We start from the raw sequence: 23,098 nt of genomic DNA, 5'->3' as shown, positions 1-23,098 counted from the left end.
TCAGACCAGTTCATGGATGTTCAAAAAGACATGTTCTAAGCTGCAGTCTTATTATTGGCCATATGAGGATCTGTGATCAATTTTTTAGAGGTTTTGGATGAGCAAAGAGGATTTGGGGATTTGAGGATCCCCTTGACCCAAGGTATCTTTGTTTTTTACCAACATATTTTGATGTAAAGTGAGAGGGTGTTCTGAATGATATCCCACGGCTGCTTGAGGCAGATGGGTACATTTTCCTGTATTTTGACATGTCAGATGGAAACAGCCTCTGCTCTTACAACTCTCATTTAGATTTCCCACCCACCCCAGACACTGACATTCTGTTTTGAAATTACACATGAATATCACACTGACATATTAGGACATGCTTTCCAAAGTTATCCATGAAATAACTTATACCTTCTCTTGGAAACACTTTTTTACCATCCACGTACCCATCCCATGTATTCAAAGGTGAGGCTTTCTTAGCACCAGTATGTAAGGAGACTATAGTAAAGAAATATTGATTGGATTAAAATATTGATTGAGCCTATGTGCTGTGCTAGGTCTTCTTAATGTATAGCTTCATCTAAATTCACAACTCTTTGCATGAGAATCATTATCATGACCATTTTATGGTTGAGGGCATGCAGTCTTGGAAAGCTTCTATAGCTTCTCCTAGGCTACATAGCTAGTAAGCTTTGAGGCTCATCCTGGGGTCTCTGACTGGATTCTCCTACCAGTTTTCTTACTAAGAGAGTCTGTGGTTCTTCTAAATATCATGTCATCTAATAGCTGCTTAACCAAGAGCTCCAGCATCTCAATCCCTGAGTTTACCCCTCCCCACAAGCATAAAACCTGTTTGCTGTTCTCTTTGAACAATTCTGAATTGTGAGCAAATCGTCTTGCAAAATGAGGGAGAAGGGATTGTGCCCCTGCAGCATTGTCTAAGTGCACCGTATCTCAAGAATAGCCCTGGAGCAGTGTAGGGATCATGGGCAGCCCTGTCCTGTGCCCAGCTCTGCTATAAATGAATTCTCTTGTGGCCTTGGGTAAGTCTTACCCACTCTAAGGCTCAGTTTCTATACCCATGAAATGAAAGGCTTAGAGTAAGGGATCTCCCTAAGGTCCATCCTACCCCCCAAGTTCTGCAGTTTAATGCATCACAAAATAAAAAGCTTGAACATATAAAACAGAAGTTAGTGTTGTCATAAAATTTAGCTTACACAGAGAGTTAATTGGACACATGGTTCACGAGACACTTAATTGATACTGTGCTGCATGGTAATTGGGCATCAGTGGAAGCAGTTCATATAAATGACTATAATTTGTATTACCTTTTTGTGATTAAAGCCATTTTTATCATTTCTCACTCCTTGATTTGTTTTCTAATGTCTATAGTCAGTGTGGTTTTCTAACACTTTCTCCTGATACGATATATAATATATTGTGTATCACATAGATGACATGCAAACGTCCCGGGGCCTACCACTCACATTCTGGCTTCCCCGTTTCCCCCTTTTCCAAAACCCAGATGTCAAGCACTTTCTTCATTCCTCTCTTCTTTGTCTCTTTGTATTCAGGGGTTCTTGAGAAGGACTTTCTTCTGTTCTCTTTGTTTTCTCCCCATGTTCAGATCTGGCTAAAGGACTTTGACCAATTCCCCCTTTACAATGTCTCATCCCCTAAGAGGAGCAGACAAGGAGCCCCCTGGTTCTCCACGAATCTGCTCCCGTGGTCCTTCCCACCTGGTCCTGCTTCCTCCAGGGGAGACTGTGTCTCCTGGTGTTGACCTGGTTAATCCCAGCAGAGATGCAGGAACTGACAGGACTTGAGCCCCTGTCTCTCATGCCACCGCCTGTTGCGACTGAGAGAGACTCCCCGACATGCTGCTTGGAAGGTGCTCTCCCTCCTGTCCTCACCCCCACCCACCCCAGCCTGTCTGCCCACCACCTGCCCTGCCTCACCCCCATCTGCTGAAGCCTCCCATTCTGTTCTTCTGGTCACCTGCCCTCTAAACCTCCCTCTCGCCTCTCTGAACTTCTGCCACTCTTTTCATATTTGATTTTAAAAGCTGGACTGAGACTTCCAAACAAAGCCTGAGCCAAGACTAGTGTTCAGCGAGTTCACTCCATTTATGGTGGGGGGTGGGGTGGGATGCTGCTTGACCTCTCACCCTGCTTGGTCACCTGCTTATCTTAAAACTTGCCTTTCCTGATGGAAATTTGTTTTAAATGAGGTTCTAGCTGCCAGGGGCTTAAGGCTGTGCAAACTCAAGTGGGACTGTTGGAGGTTCCTGCATGATAATTTTGTTACAGGATGGAGTGTGGCACTGGGAAGGGGAGGTGGCCCAGTGAGGAATGGTGCTGCCTCCCCAGTATCTGGGTGTCCTGGGGCAGGGGGGTGGGGAGGAGAGCAGAGAGGCGAGCAGTGGAAAGGGCTTAGATGCTCTCAGGCAGGAAAAGAGCCAGGGAAAAGGAGAATGGTAACTTTATGGCAGGCCCTGACATGTAGCAAAATAAGCTTTTAATAAAAGTAGGGGGAGTTGCCCATTCACAATGTTGGCTGCTGGCTTATGCTGGAATTTAAAGGAAAGGAAAGGTTTTGATGCTTCAATTTAAACATTAAAAGCTTTAAAGTACAGATATTTTTTAGGGGGCAAAACAGTGAGCCGGAGTATATTCAAATTGAAACAATGTGATGTTTCACTTGTGTTAAAGTTGAGGGGGTAGGGGTGGGAGAGAATTACAGAGCAGAAACCCCTGGGGCCTAGAGGGGAGTCACCTTAGGCAACAAAAGGGGAAGGATCCTATAGATAAACTTCACCTACTTTACTGTTGGCCAAGGACAGCTCTGTGTATGTGACTTTCCTCTGAGACCAGAAAAATAGATGTTGGGGGGGGTGTAGGGGGCAGATGTTTTGCTTTGCTTATTACACAAACGACACCTTAGTATGGGGGTGGTTTTAATTCCCGTAAGTCCCTTGGCATGATTTTGAAAACTTTGAGATTTACGATTTGAGAACTCTCACCATGAAATGCATGAGAATTTTCTACGTGCAAAATAGGTTCCACTTACAGAAAATCTTCTACTTGTATTTCTCTTCTGAGTAATTGAGACACATACATTTTAAGTGTCTGGGTAGCTCTCAGATGGCATCCTATTAGAAGGTCAAAATGGAAAATATGGGTCTTAGCAGTGTTGTTGGATGAATACACTCGAAGCCCCTGGAAACCCCATGCCCACCTCCTGTCTAGTGTCCTGCGGGCACATTTTTTCTTGCTTTCGGTATAATATCAATTCTAGCACTAGTAATTTGCTCCATGCCTCAGTAGAATGAAGATGTTAACAGACTTAAATATCAAGGAGTTCATTTTCAGTTTTAGCATTTCATCAGGGGTTTTTCTTTTTTTCTTTTTTGGACTAGGTAGTCCCAGGCTCAGAAACAGGCCTGGCTTTATGTGTGCTTCCTTAATCTGACATCACCTGGCCTAGATAACGTGCGTTCCAAATCGTGCTCAGAGTATGCAGTAAGGCAACCACAACAGGCCACGGGGTCATTTTCTAAGAATCAAAGGACATGACTTCAGTATCCGGGTATGGCTCTGACCTGCTTGGTGAGAGCCGACGTTCAACTCGCCTCAGCCTGTGCCTATGGGGATGATTGAAGTTGCTGCCTGGTTCATAACTTACAGGTGATTAAACTAGTAAAGTATTCTGAGGTTTTTTATTTCATTCATTTATTCCAAACAAACATTTGTTGTTGAATGAATGGTGACTTTGATTTAAAAACACTATACAGACATAAAACACTGGCAGCTTGTAGATCACAATTTTTGTATTTGCTCTCCTGAAGGAATTTCATTACCAAATCCTCGTGAGTCTTGAACCTCCAGAAGAATAATCATTGCCTTTGTTGGAGTTTTAAATTTAGAATAATCAGACAATAGCAAAGCATTCTGTTCAGAGCATTCCTTTTAGGCTCCCCATTTATTATACACTGCTCTTAAGAAGAGATGAATTTGATTAGCATTGAACATTCAGTCAGTGTTTTTGCATAGCTAATACCAGGGAGAAATTTTCAAAAAGTTGTGCCTGCTGCTTAATATTATTATATTGTCAACTTTTAATTCTCTGTATTAATGGAATGGAATGAGTGATGTGTATACTCTAAAATCATTTCCTTTGGCTTTGGAAAGCATTGCATGATGCTTTTATTTTATTTGTGGTTTTGCTAAGATAGTATTAAAATTGTGCTGCATTTCTTGTGCACGTGGCTCATCACAGGAAGGAAGGAGAGAATGATCCAGAAGTATACCCAGGGGCCAGGGAAAGCTTAACTGGAATTTTTTAATTTACTACAGATAATATACAGAATGAATAGTTCCAAGATTATAAATTTTGGTTATTAAATAGAAAATAATGCCCAATAATACACTGCAGCTGCCTAAGAAAAAAGGCACAATAAACCATATGCAAGATTCCCATGTATGACATATGTTATTGTTTCCCAGTTTTGCATTTTGGAATTTATAAAAAGCAAGTCTGTTTAAGTCACACTCCAGTAACACTATAGCATGAACACTGTCAGATTAGTGAGCCCCAAAATGTGTTCTGCACATTGCTGGTGCTCTGAGTAGATCTTTTAGAGGAACAGAAGGGCTGGTGTCTTGACATACTAATGTTTCTAAATAATGTCACCTTTAGTTGCTATGGCTGTTACTGTTTATTTTTTAAAAATTCCCCTCTCCTTCCTATCCTTTCAGGTTAATATTGTTTTTAATGGGCAGCAATGACAGAAGGACATTTTTGGAAGATTTATCTTCTGGGTAGGAATCTTTTGGATTTCAAAAATCTTCTTGGTATAAAAATATATTTCTGCATCAGCCTGCTTTCAGGCCCTTCTCCTCCTACAATATTTAGTCTTCTGTGCAGCTCATTCCCCTGAGTGAGTGGTAAAATTGCATGGTTCTTGTTTTGCAAGGTGATGATGGCTGGCTCTTCAGAGTGAGATAAAGGATGATCCCTAAGTGTGGAGATACTGATGTGCAGGAAAAGAAGAGCTCTTTGGCTACACCATTGGGTGTGGGGCCAGTCTGTGGTAAATCAGCAAGAAGATCTTTGAATCAGTGGGGTCTGATTGGGCACCAGCAAGTTGGAAGCTGCGTTAGTCCCATCTGCTGGCTCACCCGCCTGTCACAGGCCATAGCTTCTCCTGCTCCCACTCCCTTGCAGGTGCCCTGTGGTGCAGCTGTTTGCATGCACCCAAATACTTTGTCTCCCCAGCTGGACACCAAGCAGGGGATAGCCCTAAGACGGGGGAGGCATGGCTTTTTGGTGGAGGCCAGTTTCCACATTTCACAGTCTTGCCCATCAGCACTGCAAACCAATGTCAGCCCGCAGCCTCCATGTGCGCTGGAGTGGAGCTGACTTCACCACATTTATGAAACAGATTCTGCCACTGGGCCTGGGTGCCCTTTTCTCTCACCACTCCCACCTCCATTTTTGCTGGCCTTCTCATCCTTTCCACGTCAGGAAGCCAGTGCCCTCGGGCTGTCCTTACCATTCTCCTGTTACGACCTGCCCTGTAGAAAGGGAGATGAAAACTAGTGTCTGAGTGGCTGCTATGGGTGTGGGCTAGGACACGTACTTTTAAATACGTAAATGAACTTCAGCTTTGTACCAACCTTCTGAGACAGGTGTCAGTGTCCTCTGTCATTTTACAGCTGATGAACTTGAGGATCAAGTCAGTAAATAATTTCCCAGTATTATGGAGCTGGAAGCTGGTAAAGCTAAGATTAGTACTCAGCTTTGGTTAAAATGTGTGTGTGTGTCTCTCTCTCTCTCTCTCTCTCTCTCTCTCTCTCTCTGGATAACAGGATATCCCACTTCTGAGATAGCATTTATCCTGAAATTTGGACAGAGAGAATCTTCAAACAAAAAGCAGGACTCTAATTATGCAGTTTCGGGTATCAGTGAATTGGAGGGCTGTGATCTTAAAACCATGCTACTCTGGCAACCAGCTCCTGCCAGGTGTGATGAGCTATATAATGTATGCATTAAAGCATCATTCTTCATGGTAAACTTGGCTTCCTTTATTTAGTCCTAGTCCGCTCCCTTCTGCTCCAGAACAGTTTAGAACTCAGCCGCTTCTCTTTGCTGTCCCTGGCCAGAGATGTGTACTCTCCTGGTCTCCTAGTGAACTTTTCCCCATGCTGGGAGCCCAGAATTTTGCTCCCATCCTTCTCTCCCACCATAGATTTGGCAGTACTGCATTTAGGAATACGTTTCCCCTGACGTTGAAAATAGCTTTATGCTGCTTGTTGGGGACCAGCAGTATTCTCAAACATGTGAGGCACTCTTTATACATGTGAGGCAACATTTTCCTGGATGGGCATTGCTGCAGTAATCGTGACCAGAAATAGGTGCGGTCCACACATGCCCACAGGGCTGAGGGGAAAGGGTGAGCGTGAGCATGTACGGACATCTTATACCTTGGAGACACTCTCTGCTGACGAAGTTCCCTTACAAAGCCCAAAGGAATTTTCCTCCTTCCACCGGAGGTGTTTGTAACCTCTAATTTGCTCACCATGCCCCCAGTAGAAAGGAGTGGGAGCCCAAGCCACTTGCAGGCTGCCGCAGGCTGGTGTCCCAGAGCAGTGACTCCCCTCTCTGAGAGCGCAGCTGCAGATGGGGCAGGAGGTGGGATGCACCTGGGAGCAGCCGAGTGTCCCCCACTGCAGGTGAGTGTGGTAGCCTGCGGGACAACCAATCAGGGCAAAGGAAGGCGTTCCCCATGGCAGTGAGTAAAGGAAGGGAGTGGCTGAGATGACTGTGGGTGGGTGGTCCTGCTTGTTTGAACAGCACCTTTGCAAGATCTTATAATAAATGGTTAGCTTCTCAGTGCTCTGTGCCTGTTGGTAGAAGGCATAGCACTTGATGATTTGTTCTGTACCTGTCTTGCCTTTGGAAAGGACTCCCCTTTGATGAATGCTGCTGTATATTTGATGCTACTTCCATGAGGTGCTTTGGGTTTCTGACCTCATTACCCATAGGAGTTTAACGGGGGTGGAGGTAGAGAGGAGGACTAATTAGTCCCTCATTAAGCACTTACAACGAAGTAGAATAACTCTCCTGAAAACATCATCTAGTCTCTGAATAAAAAGTCAGACACACTTTTAACACAATATTGGGACACAGTCATTTTTAAATAAAAGATTTTTGTAGTTGTGGAGAATGACTGTGTTTTAATAGGACTTTACATATCAGCGTTACAAAGGGATCCTTTAAAATTGTGATGATTTAAATATTTTTTGTCAGTCTTGAAGCCTGTCTTGTAATCTGGAGTTTCACCTGAGGTTACAGACACATTTGGATATCAAAATAGGGTTGCTTTGTTTAATAGAAAATAAACGGGGATCTGAAAGCTTTCTTGTCCCAAGAAGGAAAGGCTCATTCTCTTAACACCGCCTGGCTGGGTTCCAGTTTACTAGCCTAAAAAGAGAAAGCACTGCCAGTGTGATTGAAATAAGGCCTGACATGAGAATGTAATCAGAAACATAAGATTCACTGATAGTCACCAAAAGATCACAAAGAGGTGACTTACTAGGCACTAATAGCAGCATATACTTGCTTTTTTTTTTACTTTCTATCAGCGTTCAGTTTTCCAGAGACATCCATTGTACAGGTGGAAGCCTCTTCTCCCCTCACTGCCTGCTCTTAGCCGTTTTCCTGCTTGTTGGGGTAACCAGTAAGAAAGACCAGAATGCAGAAAGAATGCAAAATCGTGGTCAAGATCATTTAACATTCAGATAGAGGTAACTACCACTAATAAATGGCTGTGGGGAAGAAAGTAAAAAATGACTGAAAATAAGATTTGTCAACACCGACTATGTTTCACAGGCAGTTGCTCTGGTGTGTGTTCATGCTGTCAGGGAAGGTGGCGTTGTTCCTCTGCAGATTAACATTAGTGTCATCTGAGGTGTTGTCCTGCCACTTCTTCACGTCCTAACGATGCGATGTTCTGTCTTTTATTCTTTGCCTCTCCTCATGCCCTTTATTTGCTAACTCTACACTCAGACCCAGCCAGGTGTACTGGTGTACCGGGGGTTGCGGGGTGGGGAGGGACGACAATGGGGCTGGGTCGATTTGGAGCTCACACTTTGAGCCAGGACCCAAAGGTTTAAGAGCCTCAAACTCTGATTGGTATTTTGGAGAGAGAAGAATCCTTTTCCTGTAAGCCTAAGCCTGGCAAAATCTAATTACAAAGGTTTTTAATTTTGCTGTTCTAAAATGAAAACTGAGGCTTTCCCTCATCCCTTCCAGCTCTCTGTTCCTCTGCTTCTCTCTAATGTTGAAAGAAATAAAAAAGTCTCAACTTTCCCTGGTTTGGAGTACTTTAAATTTATGCATGATTTCCTGTTCCAAGTGGACAGTTTGGGCTGCTGGGACCTCATTCTTTGACAGCTTTGGTAGGTATCTTGCTTGAGAATTGCATGATTGGGAAGTAAAGCCATGTGGAACCTTCATATTATTTACCCGTAGCCCATCGAAGTCATTAGTTGATGCCACATTTGAAGGTGGTAAAATAAACATGTCTTAGGAAGTAACTCATTTGTTTTGTTTAGTGATGAACAAACTATAAGCTCACCAAATGTGGGAGAGAAGTGTGGAATGTTTCTTTTACAGATGTTCATAACTTGAACTTATAAAACCAAACATCAGCTTTAGCTCAAATAGATCTTGATTCTTAAATGATTTATCAGTTTAAAAAAATGATGGGGTGCACTGCTGGTAGGGGTGGAGATTGATATAGTCATTTTGAAACAGTTTGGCACTACTGTGTAACAGTAAATATTCATGTATCTATTCTTAGGCAGTCTTCCAGGGAAACTTGTGCTAATGTGTATTGTTTCTAGTGGACACAGCATTGTTTCTGATAGAAAAAAACTGTAAACTAAAAATTTTTTAAGTCCATCAAAGGGATAATATATACATGCATATATATATATATATCTCCACACAATGGAATACTATACAGCAGTGAAAATGAATGAACTATAGCCACCTGCAATAACATGGTTAAATCTTAGAAACGATATTGTGTGAAAAAAACTAGTCACAGAAGACCATATACAGTATGATAGAATTATTTGTAAAGTTCAAAATCAAGCAAAATTAAATAATATATTTTAGAGAGTGATAAATACAAAATTCAGGATAGTGGTTCCCTCTGGAGAAGAGGAAGGGGGATGGTTTAGGGAAGGGCAAATAAGTAGATACATACATACTAGTTCTCGAATGGGGTGATAGGTTTATGGGGACTCACTTGATTGTTATGCTTCACAGATTAGATACATGTTGCATGCATTCTTGTAGGTTTAGATTTTGCATAATACAAATATTTTAAAAGTGATAGCATAAACCAGAATTTTTGCTGGTTGCTCACATTCTTTACCTATTTCGTGTCATAATCCCCAGTGACTTGAGATCACACAGTTGTGATTAGAAAGTGTGATTCTGACAGTGAATTCCCTGGGGTCATTTGGGTGGCGGATGTTATAGGGTGAGGCTGACAATGATGGCCGAGGGGATCAAATAGGAGACTTGGGAATTTCCTATAGTGCTCTTTCTCCTGAAAGCCTAGAAAATCTTGGGGCATAGAGGAAAGAAAAACCATCAAATAGGGCTTGGTGACCTCTTGGAAAATCCATATGTGTTGTCTCAACAGTGACTAGTATTTCTGCATGTGGACCATTGTATTATTATGAAAAGCTTGTTCTTTTGCTGCTTGCTGTTCCTTTCTGAGCAACATGTGGCCTTTTGAGTAGGGTAGGAGTTGGCATGTGTACAGTGTAATATGTTATGTTGCCAGGCGCATTGTCACAGGCTCAGAGGTTCTGTCTTGAGAAATTAAAGGGGGATATATGAGAAATTGGTCCACGTGGGAATAAAATGTGAGCCAGGACTGGTGTTCTGCTGCTTTGAGTACTGAAGTTCTCTGCTGCTATGATTCATCATCACTAGCATGCTGGCCAGTGTTGGGAGGTGAGGGCAAACCTCTCCAGGGAATGGTCCGCTTATTCTTAAGCAGCTGAATAGAATAATATGAGACATGCTGGTGTCATGGAGGTTCAGTCTTACCCTAGATTTTCCATTAAGTGAGTGCGTGGAATCAATACCAAACTGAACGTTTGTCTTGAGAACACCCAGAGGCCCCTGTGAAACATGGTATTTTCACACTCATTCTCAGACAGGAAAATGTGCTGCATGTCTGTTTTTTAAAATAGTTTCAACATCTTTTATGTAATGCTGATGCATCTGGAAGTGAAAATGCTAAGAGTTTCATTTCACTAAAAAATGGATTTTTTTTTTTTTTTTACTTTAACCTTTAACTTTAAATCACAATTAGTGGCCTTTTCATCATGGTCAAGAGTAACAGAGTGAGTGTATTCACTGACACATTGAAGCAGTGTTTACTGAGAATGTATTATGTACAAAGAACTGTGCAGGTTGTTATGAAAAACGCAGCAGCCTGGTCAGGCCCCCTAAGGAGCTCACATTCTGGACAGGGAGACAGATCATTACACAGTAGGAAAAATACAATATATGTGGGAATGTGTCACAAAGGAAGTGATATCTGAGCTGAATCTTAAAGGAAGAGTAACACTTGAATGAGTAAGAAGGATGTTTTCAATTGAGTTACGAGTATAAATAAAGATGCTTTATATTAATACAATTTTACCAGATTTTATGCCACAAACACAAGCATCATATGATGAAATTAACAGTAAATTCAAATAAAAATTGTCTAATTAAGACTTTTGGCTAACTTTGTAGATTCTACCTTTTCATCTCACTTTGATTATGTTGCAAAGATCAATATATTTTTATTGTGTTAAACTGGTCAACAGTTGTGGCCAGTGTATAGAATTATAATTCAGTTTAAAAGTAGTTGAATATTCTTATGGTAAAACAATAATACATTATGTATGAATTTAACTTTTTAATTATATTTTCCCATATAACTCTAGTATCTTTGAGAAAAGGGTTGAGCCTCAATCAGAAATATGACTTGCTTTGGGTTTTATTATTTACCACAGAGATAAAGATGAATTGAGAACAGAAATCTCAAAATGTAATAATAATAGTTCCTTATATTTCAATACTGCATAGCATATAGAACACGAAGTATACATTATTTAAATTTGACCGATATGCAAAACCTAAAATTATAGGTTTGCTTTGTAGAATAAATTATTACAGTTCATTCTGCTCAACTAGGTACTGGTAGCATTTGTAAACAATTCATTCTTACATTATTTTTTCCAAATACTGTTGCAAAATAGTCTTGCCTTTTTTTCCTCTTTGCATTGTTTATTTCATTAAATTTTAACAATTCTGAATCAGAGTAGCATCTAATAGACCACATATGAAACGTTTGCTGTTAATTCAAACATTTTATGGCATGTTAATTAAACAAGTCCTTAATATTTGTTTATAAAGTCACCTTATTCTGTCCAGTAATTAAAAGAAATGGATGAATATGTATCTTCGTTTTTTAGCAAAGGGGATAATTCACAAGTAAGTATAATTATTTCAGCTAAATGTTTATAGCATTTGAATGGCAATACTTGATTGTATCTGTCATTTAGATTTTATAGATACTTTTTGTCCAGAAATTCTTCTTTTCTGTTGATGCTTTTGTTCCCTCCACCAAAACAATAATTTGTCCTTCAGCTGTCATAAGGCTCTTATTTATCCTTAGTTTTCTGAGTGCCTCTCTAGCCATCTTTACAGCCTTACAGAGATGCTAATGCTAATTAATGTTTTAATAGAAAAAAGTGTTGGCAAATGAAACTGTTAACTTTGAAGCATGAATTATAAATTCAGCTTGGTAGCCCTAACAATAATAATGACAGTGATAATGATTATACAATTAATACTTACAGAATACTTCTAGTATGCTGAGGTCTATGCTAAACATTTTACTTATGTGTCTTATTTAATTTTCACAACTATCCTGTGAGGTAGGTGTTATTATGCCCATTTTACAGATGAGTTTAAAACAATTATGCCTCACAACATTTAATGATAATATACTATATTAATAATATATTTCAAATGCCCAACTCTGGAGCGTGTACATATGTAATATACATGTGTGTATGTATGTGTGATAGATAATATGAGGTCATGTGTGTATATGTGTGTGTGTCTATACATATATACACATTTCTTTTTTGTTCATTCAGCAAATATGTATTTATTGAGAATTTACATGCTGGGATGCTGCACTAAAGTCCGGGGATACTATGATGGGGGATTTTTCTCCCTTACCTTTAATGGACTTATAATATAGTGGGAAATGTGGACTTGCTTAAGAAACAAGCAAAAGAAAATATGATCATTGCTTTATTGAGGATAGGTACAATGTTTTGTAGAAAAATGCGAAAGGAGGGCCTCAGCTTCCCAGAAGGTACCAGGGAGGCCTTCACCGAAAAGCAGCCCTCACTCTGAGACTTGAAGAATGAGTGAGTTTGGAGGTGTGCAGAGGGAACAGAGGAGACAGGGCTGTGGGATGAGCACAGGTGAGGTGGGGCCAGTCAGGAGCCACAGGGATTCAGAGGTGCTGAGCAGTAGGCGAGGCTGGGGAAGAAACCCATCTGGTTGGGCTCAGATCATGAGAGCCTTGCACACTATTCAAAGGAATGTAGGTGTCATACTGTGTTAAAAAGCCATCTACAAGGCTGGCTGGTTAGCTCAGTTGGTTAGAGCACGGTGCTGATAACACTAAGGTCCAGGATTTGATCCCTGTACTAGCCAGCTGCCAAAAAAAATTAAAAAGAGAGAAAAGAAAAGCCATCCACACATTAATTCAACGAGCACTAATGATCATGAATAAGGGATGTCCTTTCCTCCTTTTACTCATTTATTCATTCAGCAGGTTTTTACTGAGTGCCTATAATGCTCAAAGCTTGTATTGAAACCTGAAGATAAAAAGGTGGGCAAGAGCGTACCCAGTTCTCCCTTTTTGGACCTTCCAGCATTAATTACGTCAACCAAAAAATGTAAAAATGTAAAATGACAAAGGTGACTAGTATAACAAGGGGGAGTGATTCTACAAAAGCATGTCTCAGGAGATAGTGACCTGGCCGAGGAGTCAGGAAAAGCTTCCCTGAGGAGGAAAGGACTGAGCTGAGAGCCAAGGGAGAAAAGAAGACAAGGTCATTTGATGAAGGTGGGGGCGGGTGATGGTGCAATGTGGGGAGAAGTCTTAGCAAGGAGAAGTCATGTGCAAAGGCCCCAAGGCCTAGGAAGACAAGGTGATTTTTAAGGAATTGAAAGTAAGCCAGCAAGGCTGAAGTACAGGTTGGAGCATACCCAGCCTTGGGGGCCGTGTTCAGAATCTAAGTTCAGTGGAAAGCCACTGCAGTGCTTTAAGCAGGAGCTGAGCATGGGCAGCAGGAGAATAAGCTGTAGAGTGCAGCGGAGGAAGCGGGGAGACCAGTTAGGAGGCCAGCGGAGTCGTCCAGATGAGCAGTGATGGTTCAGGGGAGAAGTGGAGGGAGTTGAGGGGTATGACTTCATGGTTGAATACGGGGCATAATTTGGGAGAGGAGGATGGCAGGACGATGTTTGCACCATTGCTGAGCTAGGGAACCTAGGAGAGGGCAGAATCCACTCTGCTTGGGTTTCCAGAAAACATCAGGAGAGAGATGGGGAAGACATTACAAAATAATTGAGGCTTGAGGTTGGTGTTGAGGAATGAGTAGGTGTTGTCCAGATGGCAAGGAGGGGAAAGTCGTGTTAATCCAAGGGAGTGGCACGTGCAAAGGCACAGAGGCATAACCAGAACAGTGCAAATAAATACCTGTAGGCACACATACACAAGAGGGAATTATTGTGGGACCCATCAGTGATTTTGTTGATTTCATGTCTATTTTGATTCTAAGACCTATAATATGTAGAATTTGTAAATAGGTAAATATATATAAGTATTTTTTAAATCATGGATATATTAGGCGTAGAAATTTCTCTTTACTTCCATATCTTTACATAGGGATGCACACATGACTTTTGATTTTATTATCTGCCTTCTTTCTAATGAAATTTAGTCACCCGGGTAAGACTTCGATTTTAGTTTTTTACCTACAGATAGTGTTTTGGCATCTGGATTTGGGATCTGGCATTTTTAATTTACTCAAATAACTACTCTCAATTGAAACATGAACATGTTGATTTCAGCGGAGTTAGGGATTTAAAATCAAAGGACAGTCAAATCCAAAAAGAATTAGTAATATTAAGAGTTAGGTGAAATATCAACTCTGGGAAGAGATGAGGTGATGTTGATTTGATATTTAACTCTTTTAATAATAAGTACAGAAGTGTTGATAGAAAGATCAATTTTGGAGAGACGGTATAGTACTGGAATTATAAGCATGCCTTCTGTGAACCATATTGGCTTAAATACTGGCTTTAACATCTGCTAGCTGTGTACCCTGTCAGTTTTCTTGTCAATAATACAGAAGTAATCAGGGTTAGTAGCTACTCACAGGGTGCTGAGGCGTTGGGTACTGTGCGCAGAGCACTTAGCACAGTGCCAGGAACATAGTAAATATTCCACCAATGTTAGTGACAACTTTCAATATCACTGATATCATGCCTTACCCTAGTCATTAACAGAGAGGCACATACAGTTTCGAAAGTGAAAGTCAGATCATTATGGTAAATACATGTACTGAATTTGCAAAGCTTTGTGGCTAGAAGGAATCTTAGAGAGCATCAAATTCAGCTGTGGTTCTGACATTTTCTAGAGAAGAACTAACTACTTTTCTTTCTCTGAAATCTTGGAATCATTAGGCAAGGAACAGGACCATTTTGATGGTGATGCCTGTAAGGTCAGGAGATGGGATATGAAGCAACCCCTGGCCAGAGTCTGCTCATCCATAGATGGGGACCTGCTCTGTCTCTGCTTGCTGAGTTTTTGATATTCTGATCTCAGAGCCATATGTGCGTGCGTGCGTGTGTGTGTGTGTGTGTGTGAGAGAGAGAGAGAGAGACAGAGACAGAGACAGAGAGATTGTGCATCCTGTGACTTCATCTAATGTGAATGAAGGCCACAGAAGCTGCCTAACTCAGTGAAAATATCATTTTTATAATTTCAGGTCTAGGCAACTTACACTGAGATTCTCTACTGCTGCCCTTTCTACTCAAGCAAAATCTGTGTGGAAAGATCCGCTGGGAAGGAATTGACCACCTGTGGTTCTCCGTTGTGATGAAAGCACATGGTACAGGTAAAGATCTCCAAAATCTTTAACCGAAAACAATTATCACTTACTTGCAAAGTCCCCAAGATAGTGGTGGACTGTATATGTATTTATTCACACACACAACATAAACATTTATCTATATATTCACATATTCTCTATTTATTCTTCCTGTCTCCTTCAAGAAAACAGAACTCTTGCTTTCTTTGTGGGGAAGAAAATAATTTCTACTTATGTTGAAATCACTGATTAGGACAGATAACAAGGCACTGATAAGTGGATAATTCTGGAGGCAATACTCATAAATTCAGCTTGAGAGACGACCATCAGATGGTCGTAGAGAACAGTACAATATATATTGTTGTCAACTTTTTTGTTCCTCTTAATGTAAGAAGGAACATCCTTTCATAGCAGTAGATATTTTGTATGACATAATTTTTAATGATTATATAGTATACCATTGAACAGATATCCTAAAATTTATTTGGTTGATCCCCTCTAGTTGGTCATTTAGTCATTTCTAAAATTTTTTTTGCTTTTATGCTGCCGAAAATGTTCTTATAGCTGTATATTACTGCCTATATTAATGGCTTCTTTAGGATAATTTTTTAGCACTAAACTGCTGAATTTAAGAGTTTTCAATTTTTAAGACGCTTGATACTTGTTGCAATAAAGTAATACCGCTTTATATTTCCAGAGGCAATGTGTGAGAGTACCTACCTACTTCCACATAATTTTCAAATGCTGGGAATTTTAATTAACCAAAAGAGTCTTTGCCAATTGATTATGAGAAATAGTGTCTCCATGTGTTTTGTTTGTGTTTTGGTGGGGAAACGTTTATTTGTAAATCATACTGTTTTGAAGAACCTTCCTATTGTAGACAGTAGCATGCTTGAAACTTACCAGATTTTGACATTTGAGAAATAATACGAAATCAAGAAGGATTGGAAGGGTGCTAAGGAACTTTGGTGGCCAAGTAGTTTTAGACAACTGTAAAATCACTGGATAGCAATAATTTTCTGGTGGAAAACACAGTTTTTCATTTCTTAAAAAGAATAAAAAGGTATTTCATAAAAAGTCCTCATTAAACATGTATCTGAAGTTATACTTCTCATTAGTTAAAAAAAGTATTTGTATATATATGTCTGTGTGTATATGTCCAGTATTGGGAACATGATTAAATATGATTGTGGTAGTACCATATCACAGGGAGGCTGTAGATCCCAGTAGACAAGACTGCAGGCTCCAGACGGCCTGCGCTCAAATTCCGGCTCTGCTGTTTTCTCCAGGTGTGACACTGAGCAAGTTACTTTACGTCTATAAGTGTAAAATTTAGAGAATTCTGGTACCCATCTCATGGGATGTTATTACGAGTATATACCTGTGAAATGTTTAAAATTAGAAATCCTATTTCAAGAGAATAATGATCTGAGAAAGTGGTTATGATAGAAGAAAACAATATAAATATAATACTAACCATAGTGTAATCCCCTCCCCCAAAAAAGTCTAATGTACTTCTGGAATGGCTTTAATTTGAATGAATGGAGTAACCCCAGTCTTGGAGAGACTTCCTGCTTGAAGTCTGCAAGTCAGAGACCCATTTTCCACAGAGCTGTGAAATCATTACTCTGTCTGTCACCCAGCCAGGGGCACCCTGAGAGCAGCCCTTGTGTGAGGGCAGAGCCCCATTCCCACCCGGGGCTGCCTCGCCCCCCAAAGGGTACAGTGAGTGCCTTTGGCCAGGCGTGCTTCCTGGCCTCTTCTGAGCCACACAGAGAGAGAGTCCCTAACCATCTGTGACTATATGTGAGCTGCCCTACTTGGCTGTCTCTTTCCCCCATTACTAAATAAGCTTCATTTTACTCAATAAATGAAAGAGGAGGTAGATTAAGAGACCTCAGGTCTTAGGCAGTGTATGCTGTATCCTATGTAAACATTGAAGGGGAAACTGTCGGGAAACTTTGACACTTGGCTGCATGATAAGGTTGCAGGTGGAAGGAAGAGAGGCCAAAGAATTATTTGGCATTAAGGAGACAAACACAGGGCAATTCATATGTCTTCAACCCTTCAAGCACTGCCCTTCACTCGTGACCATGAGACTAGCTCATGTATGTAGATGCTACGTTTATGTAAGCCCTGATTTCCAGTTTACTTTGAACAGCTCTGTATTTCTCGGTAAAAAAGGAATGTCTGAAATCCTAATTAAGACATTTTAGCTTAAGAATTCCTCTTTACTGGGTCATAAATTATTCTCCTCTGAGTGATTATGAGGATGAATAAGAAAATAAAACTTGTATTTATATACATATGTATGTTATTTCAACAAAATTGAGAAGTTCATAGAAGGAGAGACGGTGACAAATGTGTCAGCAAATACAGGTCAGGGAAATAGTTCATAATGTTCTGCCAAACTCAGACGAGGCACCTCATGAGTGTAGGTAGAAAGGCTGGTAACAGCACTGCCGTATGGAACATTTGGTATTTGGATAGCACTTAGCTTCCTCCTAAACTACAGAATCAGCAGAGACTCCAACAGAGAGGAGGAAGGGATTTTCTTGCTGTGCATCACTGGCTGGTGCAGAAATGCAGATGTGTTAATTATCAAGGGCTTTCCACCAGGACACATCTCTCTAGGGAGGCAGGCGAGTGGGGAATATTTAACCATATTCAACTATGCTGTGGTCCTGGATCTGTGGTCCAGCAGTTTTTGTCTTCATACACTGAAGATGGTTACCCAAACCATTTTTGTAATCATGTAGAAGATGTGTCTGTAAAACCAGGCCAAATCGTTGTTGAAAACCAAATTCACAGAGCTCCACAGGGACCTTGAGGTGCCTCAGGACTTTGCTAGTACACAGTTAAAGCACAACTTTTGAACTGAAAAACTGAGACAGTGTCTTTACGTTTTAATCTCATTCAGTCATTCATCACTCTTTTATTTATTTGGCAAATCCTTTTTTAGGGCAGCTGTGTGCCAGTACAGTGCTAGGGATTGGAGGTATGGAGGGGAACATTCTAGACTTGGGGCCCGCCCAAATGGAGTTTACACTGTTAAGGGAGATAAAGTCGGCACCGTCCTAACTGGTTTGGGTAAACAGGGAAGCTGAACTGGAATCATTCTGCAAGGAGGCATGGAGTGCATCTGAAATGAGAAACTGAAGAAGCCGGTAAAGAAAGACCTGTTGATCTGGAAGGCATAAAGCAGAAAGAACAAGAGAATAGTCAGGGACTAGCGTTGAGGTTGTGATTGTTGACAGCAGGACCAGACAGAGAAATGAAGAACGTGAGGAGAGAAGCCCACTGTAAAACTTTCCTTGTATGCACACTTGCCAGGGCCAGTGAAAATTGTGCAGCTATTGATCTCTCAATGTAGGTAATCTGAATAATGCATTTATTGACAATCGATATCATTTAAGATATTGTGAAATGAATCTGTTTTACTTTCTGTGACTTACAAAGACAAGTTGCACAGAACAGTGGATATGTCACCCTGTCTCTATCATGGTCTATGGTGGTACTTTCCTTTTTAACCACCACCCAGAGGAAGAATTGAAGTGATGGCTTCACCAGACACGTTTATCTTTTTCTTTTACTAACTATCTCCCTTTTCTTACCTTATCCACCATAATTCATCTTAGAGAGTGAGATCAGTTAGATAATTAATTCTACCTTTTGTGCACAAGTATAATTAACTTTGTTTAGTTAACTTTAAACAGATTTTAAGTTTCAGATCAAAATAGTCTCTACAGTTGTCACGTCTTGGCCTCTGTGGTATGTGGAAACCCTCCACTCAGCATGGTGCGTTGCAGTTCTTCTCACCTTATTCCTTCCATTCCTGGGTGCTTTTGGTGGTCTCTTAAGTAGTAGGATCTACTCAGAGATTTCTTATCTGAAATGCTTGGGATCACAAGTGTTTTGGATTTTGGATTGTTTTGGGGTTTGGAATATTTGCAGAGTACATACGAGTTGAGCATCAGTAATCTGAAAATCTGAAATCCCAAGTGCTCCAGTGAGCATTTCTTTTGATCTCAAAAGCTTTCAGATTCTGGAGCATTTTGGATTTTGGATTTTCAGATCAGGAATGTTCAACTTGTATTTCCTTTGCTTTTGACAAGGGTTTGGTAAAGGCTACACTTTTTGGCTTTGGATTTGCTATCATTGGTGGACCCTTTTCCTCTATTTTGTCCCTCCCTAGTCACCACTCTCTTCTGAGGCTAAAGTGTACCACGTCATCTATCCAGATGTTTTTCCTTTTTTTTGACAAGCCCTGTTTAATTGTCCGTCCCATTTCCCCACTCACCTACTCACCCAACCACCCAACGTGCACACTGTGCATTCTGGAACATAGGGCCTTTTCCCATTCAAATATTTTTAATGCTCATTTCCATGGTTAAGAAAACCCTATTGATGTTCATTAAATATTTATTTATTAATTTTTTTTTTTTGTCTTTTTCATGACCGGTAAGGGGATCACAACCCTTGGCTTGGTGTCACCTGCACTGTGCTCAGCCAGCAAGCGCACTGGCCATCCCTATATAGGATCCAAACCCACGGCGGGAGTGTTGCTGTGCTCCCAGCACTGCACTCTCCCGAGTGCGCCATGGGGTCGGCCTTTCATTAAATATTTAAACTAAAGTCTCCCCAAATTTTACCTTTCAGCATACATATGTTCTTCCCTTTTCTACTGCACTTCCTTCAGTCTGGAGGTAACCTCAATAATCCATAGCCAGTTTGGGGAGAAGGCATTATTTTGAGACACTTGATGTTTTTCATGGCAAAATGAAAAATGTAGGGTCAAAGACTCAAGAGTACATAGTGTTTTATATGTAGGCTTAGCTTTCGAAACTATTTTGGAGTACATTAGAGTTTCTAAAATAATTTACCAGGCTTCTGTGTGAAGCATTTTATTCCTGGGAAGTTTTATAAATAATATGGTTTGTGATGTCATTGTGGAAATAGTCACATAGTTGTAATAACTTTCATGAAATAAGATAGAATGTTTTGTTGTCATCTGACAGAGTAAAACACATTAGAAAATAGTTGATACTGAAGCTACCATTTTGTCTTTCCATATTGGAAATCTGAGGAAGAATGCCGCAGACGTTTCCACACCCCCAAGTACACTAATGCTGCTTTTGATGTTGGCAAACTGTGCTTTTCAAAGTGTGAACAATGACTAGAGGCAGAAGTATAACTTTGATATAACTTTATCAAATGACAGTATTCCGTGGTACTTTTCAAATTACTATCTTTTTTCTCTTAGAGTTTGTCAAATGAAATGAAGCACTTGAATATGTTTTCTAAGTTCTAGGATGTTACATGTGATAGCTTTTGATGTTACAATATTTAGAGGTAGAAGGGAACATGAAGGTCATTTAGTTCCTTTTCCTCCTAACTCAGGACTACCCCACCCCAAATCATTAGTGCTTTTCATTTTGTCTGTGTTCAAATTGTGAATCATTCATGCGCTGATTATTGAAACAACTATTATCATTATAATATTTGGAAATATACAAAACATCTTGGGAGCAATGTATTTTTTCTCTAAGTTAGCAAGAAACTATATGCCAAGTGGTATCCAGAAGGATTATCTCTTCAGATTAAATGTGAAGTATATCATTGATATTTATAAATGTTTTAGTGAGATTTGGAAGGATAGTTTCTATGACGTGGCAGTTGTATTCTGTCCTTCCTGTTTTCTCTTCAGAAATCTTCTTTCCTCTCTATCCTTCATTTTTCGTTTCTTTAAAATGGGAAAACAGGTCACTGTGAGAATTCTATGCATAATACCCATAGAAATTGTCTGGCCTGGTGCACAGTTAGTGCTCAATAAACATTTGCTGCTATAACTTTTACTGTGTCCTTTTCTTCCTCTACTTGACACTCTGTTTTTTTCTGGTAGAGATTTTCCTGAGAATCTAAAACAAATAAATATACCCCCCCCCCAAAAAAAAAAAAAACCAAGAAATTCAGTGCTGATATTGTGTGCTTAAGAAACTGGGGCTATGTTTGGCTTCATTGGCAGAGATGTGACCCTCTGAGTGTGTCTGCAGATGAACCCAAGTTCAAGTGGAACTTGGGAATCTGCCTCCAAGTTCCCCATCTGTAACATAAATGGGTTGTTCTCTGAGGCTTCTTCCACTTCTAAATCTTATCATCAACTCTCATATTCTTGATGCTATAAGACTTTGAAGTCCCTGTAGAAAAGAACCTATAAAAAGCAACAGTCACTGTTTATCGTCTCCCATGCATTTTAGTTTATGCATCGGGTGTTTTGGGTGGAGCTAATGATCTGCTCCTCCAGTGATGGTGATAAAACAAAATAAAACAAAACACTCCTTCCGTGCACAAAGGCAACCCCCGTCCAGATGCTTAACCTCTTAAACTGATATTCAGATGGCACAGAGGAATCATCCGTTCACTTGCCACTGAAATACAACCATCTCTGGAGTGAAATTTGGCAGCTGTGTAATAGTCAAGCTGCTGTACTTATATGACAGTTTGGGGAAAAGGAGTGAGACAGAAATAGCAGATTCCAAAATAATCCAATTAAAACAGCAGGGAAAGTGGAGTTGGGCCACAAGAAAGGAGAATGGTATGCCCTGGAGTCTCACTCTCTCTACTGTTTAGACAGTGTGGACTTCAGCCCCAGAAGCTCTAACCTGTGTCGCTGCTTGAATACAGCGACCGCAGTCAAGAATCTCCTACACACACCCCCAAGAGGGGCTTGTGTGGTGTTCCAATGAGCTATAATCTTGCAATTTTTTCTCTGTCTTTTCCCAGTAGCCTAATTATTAGACTGTGTCGGCACATCAATATCAGTCTTTGTAAAGCCTCATCTTCCTTTTGCCCTCTACGTAGGATAATATCATGGTTAAGTATTTATGACATCAAAATGCACTAAGCTGAAAAGTAGTTATGTTAAAGCACCATTTGACTGGCTCTGGAAAGATAAACTGACGGACCAGAAAGAAAAACCCTTCTATTTAGTTCAGGGATCTTGATAATAACAATGACAGGGAATGAAGGTTCTAGAAATGTACCTTGTAGATAAATGCAGTTGAGTAAAAATGTATGGATAAAATTGGAAAATTCTGAGCAATATGTGCAGCAACAATTTTTAAAAAAGGGAAAATTTGTGAACACAGAAATAATCAGATCATCAGATAATATGACATCAGATCATTCAAAAGGGAGATAACAGGGAATAAAGAAAGCAGATGATAAAGCAGACTGGCATTTAAATTTAACCAGAAAAGAGAACTTTAAAAAGAAATTTAGGGATTAAAGAGCTAGTTCCACTTAGAAGAACATAAAATCTTTAGGTAATGAGTAGAGTTTATATAGTTGATTATTATAAAGTGGAACCAAACATGAATTCAAGAAAAACTAAATAAAATTCAGGTAGTGGGAAAAAATGAGATTTGGTATCAGAAATTCTTCTGAGTTTCAGTTCTGCAACTTATTAGCTACGTGACCGTAGGGAAATCACTTAAAATCTGAGACTTTTTTTTTTAACCTGTAAAATAGAGATAATTATAGCATGTATCTGACGGGGATGATGTGATGATCAAGTGAGATGATGCATTCAAAAATGTTTTGGGAGTTGTAGAGGCCTGTTTGTAAGCTATTTGTGTAAATCTGCAGTGTTCTTGTAGTATAGAGTAAGATTTTAGGGACAATAACCACGTGTGGGAATAATTTAGAGGACCAATCACATAGAGGAAAAATCTATTGTATAAAAATTTTTAAAAATATGAATTATTATTTCTGCTCTTCACTTTTCTGCCCTGAATTTGTCTATGTTTACAGAACTTTTTAAAAACTTTGCTGGTGAGCTCTTTAACAGA

At 40.0% G+C, this 23,098-nt stretch overlaps 1 protein-coding gene across 1 annotated transcript in view; it reads left to right on the top strand.

Annotated features, from left to right (window-relative positions):
• The window catches only part of ATXN1 (ataxin 1), a 367,481-nt gene that overhangs the window by 126,962 nt on the left and 217,421 nt on the right, over positions 1-23,098 (top strand). The window contains 1 exon segment of the mRNA XM_063097390.1: positions 15,147-15,275. The gene's annotated coding sequence lies outside the window, so the exon portion shown is untranslated.

The sequence above is a fragment of the Cynocephalus volans genome, chromosome 5, assembly GCF_027409185.1.
Source record: "Cynocephalus volans isolate mCynVol1 chromosome 5, mCynVol1.pri, whole genome shotgun sequence".
Classification (NCBI taxonomy): domain Eukaryota; kingdom Metazoa; phylum Chordata; class Mammalia; order Dermoptera; family Cynocephalidae; genus Cynocephalus; species Cynocephalus volans.
The sequence above is the reverse complement of the archived record's forward strand: the minus strand, read 5'-3'. Positions and strand labels throughout refer to the sequence as shown.